This window comes from Tachyglossus aculeatus, chromosome 20, assembly GCF_015852505.1.
Source record: "Tachyglossus aculeatus isolate mTacAcu1 chromosome 20, mTacAcu1.pri, whole genome shotgun sequence".
NCBI lineage: Eukaryota > Metazoa > Chordata > Mammalia > Monotremata > Tachyglossidae > Tachyglossus > Tachyglossus aculeatus.
In genome coordinates, this window is record NC_052085.1 from 3,637,426 (window position 1) to 3,652,809 (window position 15,384).

The following is a 15,384-nucleotide window of genomic DNA, read 5'->3' on the forward strand; positions in this document are numbered from 1 at the left end:
CTACGGAAAAGAGCTTGGGCCTGAGTATCGGAAGACCTGGGTTGTAATCCCGGCTCTGCTAACTGCTTGCCGCGTAACCTTGGGCAGGCCTTTTCTATGCCTCAGTTTCCTCAGCTGTAAAATGGTGATTAAATGCCCGTTCTTCCTCCTACTTAGACTGTGAGCCCCATGCAGGACAGGAACTGTGTCTGATCTAATTAACTTGTACTTACCCCAGTGCTTAGAACAGTGTTTAACACATAGTTAGCGCTTAATAAATACTGTAAAAAAATCCAAGCCACTTGTAAGTGAGCTTGTCTTCCCTACTTACTTCCTTTCTTCCCCTGACTCTACATTCAAACCAGGAGATATCAAGAGCCTACTATGTGCAGAATCATGTATAATAATAGTAATAATGATATGTGTTATGCGCTTACTATGTGCCAAGCACTAAGTGCTGGGTTAGATACAAGGTCATCAGGTTGCCCCACGTGAGGCTCACAGCCTTAATCCCCATTTTACAGATGAGGGAACTGAGGCACGGAGAAGTTAAGGGGCTTGCCCCAGGTCACACGACAGACAAGTGGCGGAGTCGGGATAAGAACCCGTGACCTGATTCCCAAGCCCGGGCTCTTTTCACTAAGCCACGCTGCTCAGTAGCCAAGTGCTACTATACAGAATTAGTGGCATGATTCATGCCATCATAAATCATACCTGTATATATGTTTGTACATATTTATTACTCTATTTATTTATTTATTTATTTATTTTACTTGTACATATCTATTCTATTTATTTTATTTTGTTAGTATGTTTGGTTTTGTTCTCTGTCTCCCCCTTTTAGACTGTGAGCCCACTGTTGGGTAGGGACTGTCTCTACATGTTGCCAATTTGTACTTTCCAAGCGCTTAGTACAGTGCTCTGCACATAGTAAGCGCTCAATAAATACGATTGATGATGATGATGATGATCAAGGAACTCCCAATTGAGCTAGTACAGGCCCAGCTTTCACTTGAAGACGCCAAATTAAAAGAAGGCAACCTGACCTAAAAATATTCAAGCCTTTTTTTATTCATTCTTCGTCACTACGAGGAAGAGCTCCTGAAACCACACCTCTGATGCCCGATTTGAATCTGAAGAGAGGCAGACGGCTGGAGATCTCCAAGTGTAATCTACTTAAAATCCGTGAACCAGTATTTCCAGAGCCACACCCCAGCATCCTTCCGGGGTGCTTTTGCTGTTGCAGAATTGATCCCACTGTCTATCTTGCTAATTTTCCTTCAAGAAATACACCCCCCTACACAAACCCTACAAATGAATGATCCAAGTATTGCTTCCAGGGCAATTCCATGCTCAGAGCAACCTGAAAACAGGCTCATTTGATTCATGCCTAATCATTTTCTGCCTTTCTTGGGTGCCTGGGCACTATTTTTTTGGACTACTCATCCACCAAAAATTGAATACAATTGATAAATAAGTGCAATTGAAATATTCAATCCAGTCTTATGCTGCCTTTTTGGTTAGAAGTTCAAATCCACTTTCAAATATTAATTCGAGTAAAATGAGGGGTAATCCTGGGACATTCTAGAAAAAAAAAAAACCTTCCTGCTTTAAATTACTTAATTTCAGACTTTCTAGGGTGCTCTTACGCCCTCAAATATACAGAAGTTTATAATGGACCCCTCAGTGAAAGTTACCCTATTAAATTTCATCCTTAGCCCGCGCTAACCCATGAGGCTGCTACTAAAAGTGAGTGCACAATTTTTAGATTCTGAAATGCTTTACCCCTCAATAGTTACCAATAGCCCACTCATCTCTTGGAGTGACGTCTAGGAAGGCAGGAAAGAGTTTCTCATAATCCTTTAAATTCATCTTTTCTGAAAAAAGGATCGACTTATTGATTTATTTTACTTGAGCATATTTAATCTATTTATTTTATTCTGTTGATATGTTTTGTTTTGTTCTCGTCTCCCCCTCCTAGACTGTGAGCCCACTGTTGGGTAGGGACTGTCTCTATATGTTGCCAACTTGGACTTCCCAAGCGCTTAGTACAGTGCTCTGCACACAGTAAGCGCTCAATAAATATGAATGAATGAATGAAAGGTGGTTTGACCGCCACAGAATCACCGTCCCTGTTAGCTGTGCCTCCCGGGCTAACTGCACGAGCGTCCGCTATGTCTACTGACTTCTGTTTCCGACGCAAAACTCACGACCGGACAAATTACCACTGGGTCATTCTGTGAGAAATGGCAAAAACGTGGCGGTATCACAGACCCGAGGGGGAGGTGAAGGGCGAGTTAGTGATGGAGTCTCGCGCTGGGAAGAACAGGCGAGCCTTGGTACAGAGACGGCACAGAGGAACTGACTGTAAGCCTAGTGACCGCACCACGGTGCCAATCATGCCCTTTAACACAACAGTCCAGCAGGTAATAATAATAATGGCATTTGTTAAGCGCTTACTATGTGCAAAGCACTGTTCTAAGCGCTGGGGAGGTTACAAGGTGATCAGTTGTCCCACAGGGGGCTCCCAGTCTTAATCCCCATTTTCAGATGAGGCAACTGAGGCCCAGGGAAGTGACGTGACTTGCCCAAACTCACGCAGCTGACAATTGGCGGAGCCGGGATTTGAACCCCTGCCCTCGGACTCCAAAGCCCGTCCTCTTTTCCATTGAGCCCCGCTGCTTCTCCACCTGAAAGCCTGTGAGGATGGGCCCACCCCAGCCCTTTCCTTGCACCGGGAACCCATTTTAATATTTGCCACCCTGAAAGGACACAAAGCTTCCTTTTCCAGAGGCCCAAGCAGGATGGCCTTCTGCCTCTGGCCATTTCCTAGGATACCAGAGGGAAAAGGGGAAAGAGAAGAAGAGGAAAGGGGGAACACAGAAAGAAGGAGGGAAAAAATTGCACTAGAAGTGACAGGGTATGGGCTGAAGCAGCTGGGAAATGATGAGAAGCAGGGGGGCCTGATGGATAAAGCCCAGGCCTGGGTGTTCTAGGTCCTAGTTCCAGTGCAGCCACTTTTTATTTATTTTATTGATGATGTGTATAGATCTATAATCTATACACTTCCCTTCCTTCCTCTCCCCCTCGTCCCCCCTCCATCCCATCTTACCTCCCTCCCTTCCCCACAGCACCTGTATATATGTATATATGTTTGTCCATATTTTTTTACTCTATTTATTTATTTATTTATTTTATTTGTACATATCTATTCTATTTATTTTATTTTGTTAGTATGTTTGGTCTCTGTCTCCCCCTTTTAGACTGTGAGCCCACTGTTGGGCTCTATATGACTGTCTCTATATGTTGCCAATTTGTACTTCCCAAGCGCTTAGTACAGTGCTTAGTACAGTGCTCTGCACATAGTAAGCGCTCAATAAATACGATTGATGATGATGATGATAATTCTGTTTATTTTGATGCTATTGATGCCTCTCTACTTGTTTTGTTTTGTTGTCTGTCTCCCCGCTTCTAGACTGTGAGCCCGCTTGGTAGGCGTCGTGTTTGCCAGCTATTTTTCAGAATTCCTGCTGGGCCTGTCCACCCTGAAGAGCTCCCTGGGTAGTTATTTGATCAGACAACTTCTTTGACAGCCTTTCCCCTGGACTAACAGCAAAACGGTGCGTTAATCCAAATCCTTCTTGAATCCGCTAATCCCTTCTGCCGGCTCGGCTTCTACAGTGAAAGCTTCCTGTCTGCCACCCGCTGAGTTGGGTGTTTTCTTTCGTCGATTTCTCACCCACCACCTTCGGGTTTCAACGGGTGTCCCCTCCCCTGGTAGCTACAGGATTTGGGCCACGGCAATTCCGTGTTGCCCTGACCACCCCCATCATGGCAGCTCACCTCCTCCAGGAGGCCTTCCCAGACTGAGCCCCTTCCTTCCTCTCCCCCTCGTCCCCCTCTCCATCCCCCCATCTTACCTCCTTCCCTTCCCCATAGCACCTGTATATATGTATATATGTTTGTACATATTTATTACTCTATTTTACTTGTACATATCTATTCTATTTATTTTATTTTGTCAGTATGTTTGGTTTTGTTCTCTGTCTCCCCCTTTTAGACTGTGAGCCCACTGTTGGGTAGGGACTGTCTCTATATGTTGCCAATTTGTACTTCCCAAGTGCTTAGTACAGTGCTCTGCACATAGTAAGCGCTCAATAAATACGATTGATTGATTGATTTACAGCCGTCGACCACAACTCTTCGCAACTTTCATCTCCTTCCTGAGGTCTGGAATCGGGCTCGTGCCCAGACTGTCCCGGGAGCGTGGGGCACCGTGGCTTTGGAGACCGGCAAAACTCTGCCTCCTGTTTTTGTTTCCTAGATCCTTTCGGAGGACGCCCGGCATTTGGTTGGTGCTTCGCTCTGGACCGATATATTGGAATAGGATTATTTAGGATTTTCTATTTGCCACTCCTTATGAGCGGACCAGTGCAGGAGTGAGTGGACAAAGCGTGAGACTGAATCTAACTAAGCAGCCCTGAAGGTCTCCAATGACACAATTTAGAGAAGCAGCGTGGCTCAGTGGAAAGTCCTTGCTTATCAATGACACAATTTAGCGTGGCTCAGTGGAAAGAACGTGGGCTTTGGAGTCAGAGGTGACTGGTTCAAATCCCGGCTCCGCCACTTGTCAGCTGTGTGACTTTGGGCAAGTCACTTCACTTCTCTGTGCCTCAGTTACCTCATCTGTAAAACGGGGATGAAGACTGTGAGCCCCGTGTGGGACAACCTGATCACCTTGTATTCCCCCCCAGCGCTTAGAACAGTGCTTTGCACATAATAGCGCTTAATAAATGCCATCATCATCATTATTATTATTAGAAGGGGAGGACAGGCGACAAAACAAAACATACTGACAAAATAAAATAAATAGAATAGTAAATATGTACAAGTAAAATAAATAGAGTAATAAATACGCACAAACATATATACATATATACAGGTGCTGTGGGGAGGGGAAGGAGATAAAGTGGGAGGACAGATAACAAAACAAAATATATTTAGACTGTGAGCCCACTGTTGGGTAGGGACTGTCTCTATATGTTGCCAATTTGTACTTCCCAAGCGCTTAGCACAGTGCTCTGCACGTAGTAAGCGCTCAATAAATACGATTGATTGATTGATTGATATTAACAAAATAAAATAAATAGAATAAACATGTACAAGTAAAATGAACAGAGTAATAAATACGTACGAACATATACATATATACAGGCGCAGTCACACAGCAGATAAACCAAACAATCAGGGACACTTGAGTGCGTTGCACATATTAAGCGCTTAACAAATACCATCATTGCTATTAAGTGCGTACGGTCTGTGGTGCACTGTACTGAACGTTTGGAAGAGTCCAATGAGATGGTGTAACGGACACATTCCCTGCCTACTCTTAACTCACGCTAGAAGAATAGGGGGGTCTACAGGTTGGCACAGATAGATTCAGCGTTGGGAGAAACAATAATGCACCTTCATGTGGTCCATATGTTGCCAACTTGTGCTTCCCAAGCGCTTAGTACAGTGCTCTGCACACAGTAAGTGCTCAATAAATACGATTGAATGAATGAATGTGGCATTGGTTACGGCATGATGCTGGAATTCCCAGCCTCTCCTCGGCCTGACTTTACTTGAACGGCACGAGTTTTTTTGTGTTCCCGTTTTTACAACCTTGCGGAATTTAAAGCGCAATGAAGCGGCAATGAGTGACAAGCGTCTAAAGCAGGCTAATAGTGACGGACACAAAACTAGTGGAATTTGAACGGAAAAATAATAATAATAATGTTGGTATTTGTTAAGCGCTTACTATATGCAAAGCACTGTTCTAAGCGCTGGGTAATCAGGTTGTCCCACATGGGGCTCACAGTCTTCATCCCCATTTTACAGATGAGGGAACTGAGGCCCAGAGAAGTTAAGTGATTTGCCCAAAGTCACCCAGCTGACAAGTGGCGGAGCCGGGATTTGAACCCACGACCTCTTGACTCCAAAGCCCGGGCTCTTTCCACTGAGCCCCGCTGCTTCTCATCATCTTCATCATGGTGGGCTCTTTGAGCTCTCAGTCCTCAACGCCAACCTGTGTTGCCAACTTGTACTTCCCAAGCGCTTAGTACAGTGCTCTGCACATAGTAAGCGTTCAATAAATACGATTGAATGAATGAATGCCTAACTCCCACTCAGCCGACGCTTACTATAGCACAATTTTACCACAGCACAACGCCCTTCAAGTTACAGCAAGAATGACTGGACTCACTGGAGAAGCAGCATGGCCAAGTGGAAAGAGCCCAGGGCCTGGGCCTCAGGACAACCCAGTGCTTAGAACAGTGCTTTGCACAGAGTAAGCGCTTAATAAATGTCATTATTATTATTATTATGGGTTCGAATCCCGGCTCCGCCAACTGTAAGCTGTGTGACTTTGGGCAAATCACTTCTCCGGACCTCAGTGACCTCATCTGTCAAATGGGGATGAAGACTGGGAGCCCCACGTGGGACAACCCACCTTGTAACTTCCCCAGAGCTCAGAACAGCGCTTTGCACATAGTAAGTGCTTAATACATGCCATTATTATTATTATTATGGGTTCAAATCCCAGCTCTGCCAACTGTCAGCTGGGTGACTTTGGGCAAGTCACTTCTCTGGGCCTCAGTTCCCTCATCTGTCAAATGGGGATGAAGACTGGGAGCCCCACGTGGGACAACCCGTTCACCTTGTAACTTCCCCAGCGCTTAGAACAGCGCTTTGCACATAGTAAGTGCTTAATACATGCCATCATTATGTCACATCGCTTCCCTGGGCCTCAGTTCCTTCACCTGTCAAATGGGGATGAAGACTGAGAGCCCCACGTGGGACAACCTAATCACCTTGTAACTTCCCCAGCACTTAGAACAGTGCTTTGCACATAGTAAGCGCTTAATACATGCCATTATTATTTCAGTGCTTAGAACAGTGCTTTGCACAGAGTAAGAGTTTAATAAATGCCATTATTATTATTATTACTATTATGGGTTCGAATCCCAGGTCTGCCAACTGTGTGACTTTGGGCAAGCCACTTCTCTGGGCCTCAGTTCCCTCACCTGTCAAATGGGGATGAAGACTGGGAGCCCCACGTGGGACAACCTGTTCACCTTGCAACTTCCCCAGCGCTTGGAACAGCGCTTTGCACATAGTAAGCGCTTAATACACGCCATCATTATTTCAGCGCTTAGAATAGTGCTTTGCACAGAGTAAGAGTTTAATAAATGCCATTATTATTATTATTACTATTATGGGTTCAAATCCCGGGCCTAACTGTGTGACTATGGGGAAGTCACTTCTCTGGGCCTCAGTTCCCTCATCTGTCAAATGGGGATGAAGACTGGGAGCCCCACGTGGGACAACCTGTTCACCTTGTAGCTTCCCCAGCGCTTGGAACGGTGCTTTGCACATAGTAAGCGCTTAATACATGCCATCATTATTAAGTCACATCGCTTCCCTGGGCCTCAGTTCCTTCACCTGTAAAATGGGGATGAAGACTGGGAGCCCCACGTGGGACCTTGTAACTTCCCCAGTGCTTAGAACAGTGCTTGGCACATAGTAAGCGCTTAATACCTGCCATTATTATTTCGGCACTTAGAACAGTGCTTTGCACAGAGTAAGAGTTTAATAAATGCCATTATTATTATTATTACTATTATGGGTTCGAATCCCGGGCCTGCCAACTGTGTGACTATGGGCAAGTCACTTCTCTGGGCCTCAGTTCCCTCATCTGTAAAATGGGGATGAAGACTGGGAGCCCCACATGGGACAATCTGTTCACCTTGCAACTTCCCCAGCGCTTGGAACAGCGCTTTGCACATGGTAAGCGCTTAATACATGCCATTATTATTTCAGCGCTTAGAACAGTGCTTTGCACAGAGTAACAGCTTAATAAATGTCATTATTATTATTATTGATTTGAATCCCGGGTCTGCCAACTGTGTGACTTTGGGCAAGTCACTTCTCTGGGCCTCAGTTCCCTCATCTGTCAAATGGGGATGAAGACTGGGAGCCCCACATGGGACAATCTGTTCACCTTGCAACTTCCCCAGCGCTTGGAACAGCGCTTTGCACATAGTAAGCGCTTAATACATGCCATTATTATTTCAGCGCTTAGAACAGTGCTTTGCACAGAGTAAGAGTTTAATAAATGTCATTATTATTATTATTATTGGTTTGAATCCCGGCTCTGCCAACTGTGTGACTTTGGGCAAGTCACTTCTCTGGGCCTCAGTTCCCTCATCTGTAAAATGGGGATGAAGACTGGGAGCCCCACATGGGACAATCTGTTCACCTTGCAACTTCCCCAGCGCTTGGAACAGCGCTTTGCACATGGTAAGCGCTTAATACATGCCATTATTATTTCAGCGCTTAGAACAGTGCTTTGCACAGAGTAACAGCTTAATAAATGTCATTATTATTATTATTGATTTGAATCCCGGGTCTGCCAACTGTGTGACTTTGGGCAAGTCACTTCTCTGGGCCTCAGTTCCCTCATCTGTAAAATGGGGATGAAGACTGGGAGCCCCACATGGGACAATCTGTTCACCTTGCAACTTCCCCAGCGCTTGGAACAGCGCTTTGCACATAGTAAGCGCTTAATACATGCCATTATTATTTCAGCGCTTAGAACAGTGCTTTGCACAGAGTAAGAGTTTAATAAATGTCATTATTATTATTATTATTGGTTTGAATCCCGGCTCTGCCAACTGTGTGACTTTGGGCAAGTCACTTCTCTGGGCCTCAGTTCCCTCATCTGTAAAATGGGGATGAAGACTGGGAGCCCCACATGGGACAATCTGTTCACCTTGCAACTTCCCCAGCGCTTGGAACAGCGCTTTGCACATGGTAAGCGCTTAATACATGCCATTATTATTTCAGCGCTTAGAACAGTGCTTTGCACAGAGTAACAGCTTAATAAATGTCATTATTATTATTATTGATTTGAATCCCGGGTCTGCCAACTGTGTGACTTTGGGCAAGTCACTTCTCTGGGCCTCAGTTCCCTCATCTGTAAAATGGGGATGAAGACTGGGAGCCCCACATGGGACAATCTGTTCACCTTGCAACTTCCCCAGCGCTTGGAACAGCGCTTTGCACATAGTAAGCGCTTAATACATGCCATTATTATTTCAGCGCTTAGAACAGTGCTTTGCACAGAGTAAGAGTTTAATAAATGTCATTATTATTATTATTATTGGTTTGAATCCCGGCTCTGCCAACTGTGTGACTTTGGGCAAGTCACTTCTCTGGGCCTCAGTTCCCTCATCTGTCAAATGGGGATGAAGACTGGGAGCCCCACGTGGGCCAACCTGTTCACCTTGCAACTTCCCCAGCGCTTGGAACAGCGCTTTGCACATAGTCAGCACTTAATACATACCATTATTATTTCAGTGCTTAGAACAGTGCTTTGCACAGAGTAAGAGCTCAATAAATGTCATTATTATTATTATTGATTTGAATCCCGGGTCTGCCAACTGTGTGACTTTGGGCAAGCCACTTCTCTGGGCCTCAGTTCCCTCATCTGTCAAATGGGGATGGAGACAGGGAGCCCCACGTGGGCCCACCTGTTCACCTTGCCACTTCCCCAGCGCTTGGAACAGCGCTTTGCACATAGTAAGCGCTTAATACATGCCATTATTATTTCAGCGCTTAGATCAGTGCTTTGCACAGAGTAAGAGCTTAATAAATGTCATTATTATTATTATTGATTTGAGTCCCGGGTCTGCCAACTGTGTGACTTTGGGCAAGCCACTTCTCTGGGCTTCAGTTCCCTCATCTGTCAAATGGGGATGGAGACAGGGAGCCCCACGTGGGCCAACCTGTTCACCTTGCAACTTCCCCAGCGCTTAGAACAGCGCTTTGCACATAGTAAGCGCTTAATACATGCCATTATTATTTCAGCGCTTAGATCAGTGCTTTGCACAGAGTAAGAGCTTAATAAATGTCATTATTATTATTATTGATTTGAGTCCCGGGTCTGCCAACTGTGTGACTTTGGGCAAGCCACTTCTCTGGGCCTCAGTTCCCTCATCTGTCAAATGGGGATGGAGACTGGGAGCCCCACGTGGGACAACCTGTTCACCTTGCAACTTCCCCAGCGCTTGGAACAGCGCTTTGCACATAGTCAGCGCTTAACACATGCCATTACGACGATGATTACGAAGGCTCTTCCTCTGAGAGAGGAACCGTCCTTACTGGCGGGGCCTTGGCGTCGGCGGCGGGGTCCAGTGGCGTTATGGCGGGCGAAGGCCTTCTCCGCCGCTTGGCCCGCTGGGAGTTGTAGTCTTTCCCCGCGCGGGCCCGCGCCCCAACCAATGGGCGCCGCCGCCTCAGGGAACTACATTTCCCACAAGGCCCCGCGGCGCCGGCCGTCTCCTCAGAGGCATCCATTTCCCACAAGGCCCCGCGGCGCCGGCCGCCTCCTCAGAGGCCTCCATTTCCCACAAGGCCCCGTGCCCACGTCCTGGAATAATAATAATAATAATAATGATATTTGTTCAGTCGTATTGATTCATTCCGTCGTATTGATTGAACGCTTCCTTGTGTGCAGAGCACTGTACTGAGCGCTTGGGAAGTCCAAGTTGGCCACAGATGGAGCCCTACCCAACAGTGGGCTCACAGTCTAGAAGGGGGAGGCAGACAAGAAAACAAAACACAGTAACAAAATAAAATAAATAGAATAAATATAGACAAGTAAAATAAATATTTACTGGGTGCAGAGCACTGTACTAAGCACTTGGGAAGTCCAAGTTGGCCACAGATAGAGACGGTCCCTCCCCACCATTGGGCTCACTGTCTAGAAGGGGCAGGCAGACAACAAAACATAGTAACAAAATAAAATAAATAGAATAAATATAGACAAGTAAAATAAATAAATAAATATTAACTGGGTGCAGAGCACTGTACTAAGCACTTGGGAAGTCCAAGTTGGCCACAGATAGAGATGGTCCCTCCCCACCAGCGGGCTCACTGTCTAGAAGGGGCAGGCGGACCACAAAACATAGTAACAAAATAAAATAAATAGAATAAATATGGAAAAGTGAAATAAATAAATTTTAATTGAGCGCTTACTGGGTGCAGAGCACTGTACTAAGCGCTTGGGAAGTCCAAGTTGGCCACAGACAGAGCCCTACCCAACAGCGGGCTCACAGTCTAGAAGGGAGAAGCAGACAACAAAAAACGTAGTCCAGTGCTCTGCACACAGGAAGCGCTCAATAAATACGACTGAATGAATGAAATAGAATAAATATGGACAAGTAAAATAAATGAATAAGTATTTACTGGGTGCAGAGCAGTGTACTAAGCGCTTGGGAAGTCCAAGTTGGCCACAGATAGAGACGGTCCCTCCCCAACAGCGGGCTCACAGTCTAGAAGGGGCAGGCAGACAACAAAACAAAACATAGTAACACAATAAACAGAATAATTATGGACAAGTAAAATAAATAAATAAATGTTTATTGAGTGCATACTGTGTGCAGAGCACTGTACTAAGCACTAGGGAAGTCCAAGTTGGCCACAGATAGAGCCCTACCCAACAGCGGGCTCACAGTCTAGAAGGGGGAGGCAGACAGCAAAACAAAACATAGTCCAGTGCTCTGCACACAGGAAGCGCTCAATAAATACGATTGAATGAGTGAAATAGAATAAATTTGGACAAGTAAAATAAATGAATAAGTATTTACTGGGTGCAGAGCACTGTACTAAGCGGTTGGGAAGTCCAAGCTGGCCACAGACAGAGACGGTCCCTCCCCAACAGCGGGTTCACAGTCTAAAAGGGGTAGGGAGACAACAAAACAAAACATAGTAACAAAATAAAATAAATAGAATAATTATGGACAAGTAAAATAAATAAATAAATATTTATTGAGCGCATACTGTGTGCAGAGCACTGTACTAAGCGCTAGGGAAGTCCAAGTTGGCCACAGATAGAGCCCTACCCAACAGCGGGCTCACAGTCTAGAAGGGGGAGGCAGACAGCAAAACAAACATAGTCCAGTGCTCTGCACACAGGAAGCGCTCAATAAATACGATTGAATGAGTGAAGTAGAATAAATATGGACAAGTAAAATAAATGAATAAGTATTTACTGGGTGCAGAGCACTGTACTAAGCGGTTGGGAAGTCCAAGTTGGCCACAGATAGAGATGGTCCCTCCCCAACAGCGGGTTCACAGTCTAGAAGGGGCAGGCAGACAACAAAACAAAACATAGTAACACAATAAACAGAATAATTATGGACAAGTAAAATAAATAAATAAATGTTTATTGAGCGCATACTGTGTGCAGAGCACTGTACTAAGCGCTAGGGAAGTCCAAGTTGGCCACAAATAGAGCCCTACCCAACAGGGGGCTCACAGTCTAGAAGGGGGAGGCAGACAACACAACAAAACATAGTAACAAAATAAAATAAATAGAATAATTATGGACAAGTAAAATAAATAAATAAATATTTATTGATCGCACACTGTGTGCAGAGCACTGTACTAAGCGCTAGGGAAGTCCAAGTTGGCCACAGATAGAGCCCTACTCAACAGCGGGCTCACAGTCTAGAATGGGGAGGCAAACAACAAAACAAAACGTAGTCCAGTGCTCTGCACACAGGAAGCGCTCAATAAATACGACTGAATGAATGAAATAGAATAAATTTGGACTAAGTAAAATAAATGAATAAGTATTTACTGGGTGCAGAGCACTGTACTAAGCGCTTGGGAAGTCCAAGTTGGCCACAGATAGAGCCCTACCCAACAGCGGGCTCACAGTCTAGAAGGGGCAGGCAGACAACAAAACAAAACATAGTAACAAAATAAAATAAATAGAATAATTATGGACAAGTAAAATAAATAAATAAATATTTATTGAGCGCATACTGTGTGCAGAGCACTGTACTGAGGGCTAGGGAAGTCCAAGTTGGCCACAGATAGAGCCCTACCCAACAGCGGGCTCACAGTCTAGAAGGGGGAGGCAGACAACAAAACAAAACATAGTCACAAAATAAAATAAACAGAATAAATATGGACAAGTAAAATAAATAAATAAATATTTATTGAGCAATTACTGGGTGCAGAGCACTGTACGAAGCGCTTGGGAATTCCAAGTTGGCCACAGATAGTGATGGTCCCTCCCCGATAGCGGGCTCACAGTCTAGAAGGGGGAGGCAGACAACAAAACTAAACATAGTAACAAAATAAAATAAACAGAATAAATATGGACAAGTAAAATATATAAATAAATATTTATTGAGCACTTCCTGGGTGCAGAGAACTGTGCGAAGCGCTTGGGAAGTCCAAGTTGGCCACAAATAGAGACGGTCCCTCCCCAACAGCGGGCTCACAGTCTAAAAGGGGGAGGCAGACAACAAAACTAAACATAGTAACAAAATAAAATAAATAGAATAAATATGCACAAGTAAAATAAACAAATGAATGAATATTTATTGAGCGCTTACTGTGTGCAGAGCACTGTACTGAGCGCTTGGGAAGTACAAGTTGGCAACATATGGAGACGGTCCCTACCCAACAACGGGCTCACAGATTGTTAAACACTTACTATGTGCAAAGCACTGTTCTGGGGAGGTTACAAGGTGATCAGGTTGTCCCACGGGGGACTCACAGTCTTAATCCCCATTTTACAGTTGAGATAACTGAGGCAGAGAGAATTATAATAATAATGACAATAATGATGGTATTTGTTAAGCGCTTACTATGTGCAAAGCACTGTTCTGAGCGCTGAGGAGATTACAAGGTGATCAGGTTGTCCCACGGGGAGCTCACAGTTTTAATCCCCATTTTACAGAGGAGGGAACTGAGGCACAGAGAATAATAATAATAATACTAATGGCATTTATTAAGTGCTTACTATGTGCATTGCACTGTTCTAAACGCTGAGGAGTTTACAAGGTGATCAGGTTGTCCCACGGGGGGCTCACAGCTTTAATCTCCATTTTACAGAGGAGGTAACTGAGGCACAGAGAATAATAATAATAATAATGGTATTTGTTAAGCGTTTACTATGTGGAAAGCACCGTTCTCAGCGCTGGGGAGGTTACAAGGTGATCAGGTTGTCCCACGGGGGGCTCACAGTCTTCATCTCCATTTTACAGATGAGGGAACTGAGGCACAGAGAATAATAATAGTAATGGTATTTGTTAAACGCTTACCATGTGCAAAGTACTGTTCTAAGCGCCGGGGAGGTTACAAGGTGATCAGGTTGTCCCACGGGGAGCTCACAGTTTTAATCCCCATTTTACAGAGGAGGGAACTGAGGCACAGAGAATAATAATAATAATAATGATGGTATTTGTTAAGGGCTTACTATGTGCAAAGCACTGTTCTAAGCGCCGGGGAGGTTACAAGGTGATCAGGTTGTCCCACGGGGGGCTCACAGTCTTAATCCCCATTTTACAGATGAGGGAACTGAGGCCCAGAGAAGTGAAGTGACTTGCCCAAAGTCACCCAGCTGACAAGTGGTGGAGCCGGGATTAGAACCCATGACCTCTGACTCCAAAGCCCGGGCTCTAGCCACTACGCCATGCTGCTTCTCTAATGAACACCACTGACTGGTTGCTTGAGGCTCATTCTGTCCACATAATAACAATAATAATAATAATAATAATAATGGTATTTGTTCAGCGCTTACTATGTGCAAAGCACTGTTCTAAGCGCCGGGAAGGTTACAAGGTGATCAGGTTGTCCCACGGGGGGGCTCACGGTCTTAATCCCCGTTTTACAGAGGAGGGAATTGAGGCACAGAGAAGTTAAGTGACTGACCCAAAGTCACACAGCTGACAGTTGGCGGAGGCGGAATTTGAACCCACGACTTCTGACTCCAAAGCCCGGCCTCTTTCCACTGAGCCACGCTGCTTCTCAATGCCCGCCCGCCCTCGACACATATTAAAAAGGATGGCATTTGCTAAGCGTTTACTATGTGCTAAGCACTGTTCTAAACTTTGGGGGGGGATACTATTTACTATTCTATTTATTTTATTTTGTTAATATGTTTTATTTTGTTGTGTCTCCCCTTCTAGACTGGGAGCCCACTGTTGGGTAGGAACCGTCTCTAGATGTTGCCAACTTGGACTTCCCAAGCGCTTAGTACAGTGCTCTGCACCCAGTGAGCGCTCAATAAATACGATTGAATGAATGAATGTATATTGAGCGCTTACTGGGTGCAGAGCACTGTACTAAACGTTTGGGAAGTCCAAGTTGGCAACATAAGGAGACGGTCCCTACCCAACAACGGGCTCACAGTTTGTTAAGCGCTTACTATGTGCAAAGCACTGTTCTGGGGAGGTTACAGGTTGTCCCCCGGGGGGCTCCCAGTCTTCATCCCCATTTTCCAGATGAGGTCACTGAGGCCCACAGAAGTGAAGGGACTTGCCCAAAGTCACACAGCTGACAATT

General features: G+C 45.1%; 1 protein-coding gene across 3 annotated transcripts in view; it reads right to left on the reverse strand.

Moving 5' to 3' along the window:
* Nucleotides 1-15,384, reverse strand: part of KATNAL1 (katanin catalytic subunit A1 like 1) — a 53,565-nt gene that overhangs the window by 36,330 nt on the left and 1,851 nt on the right. The window contains exon 1 of one of the 3 annotated variants that reach the window (XM_038761601.1): nucleotides 10,183-10,237. The exons of the other annotated variants lie outside the window; for them this stretch is intronic. The gene's annotated coding sequence lies outside the window, so the exon portion shown is untranslated. Of the gene's footprint in view, nucleotides 1-10,182; nucleotides 10,238-15,384 lie in introns of those variants that run through there. 3 annotated transcript variants of the gene reach the window in all.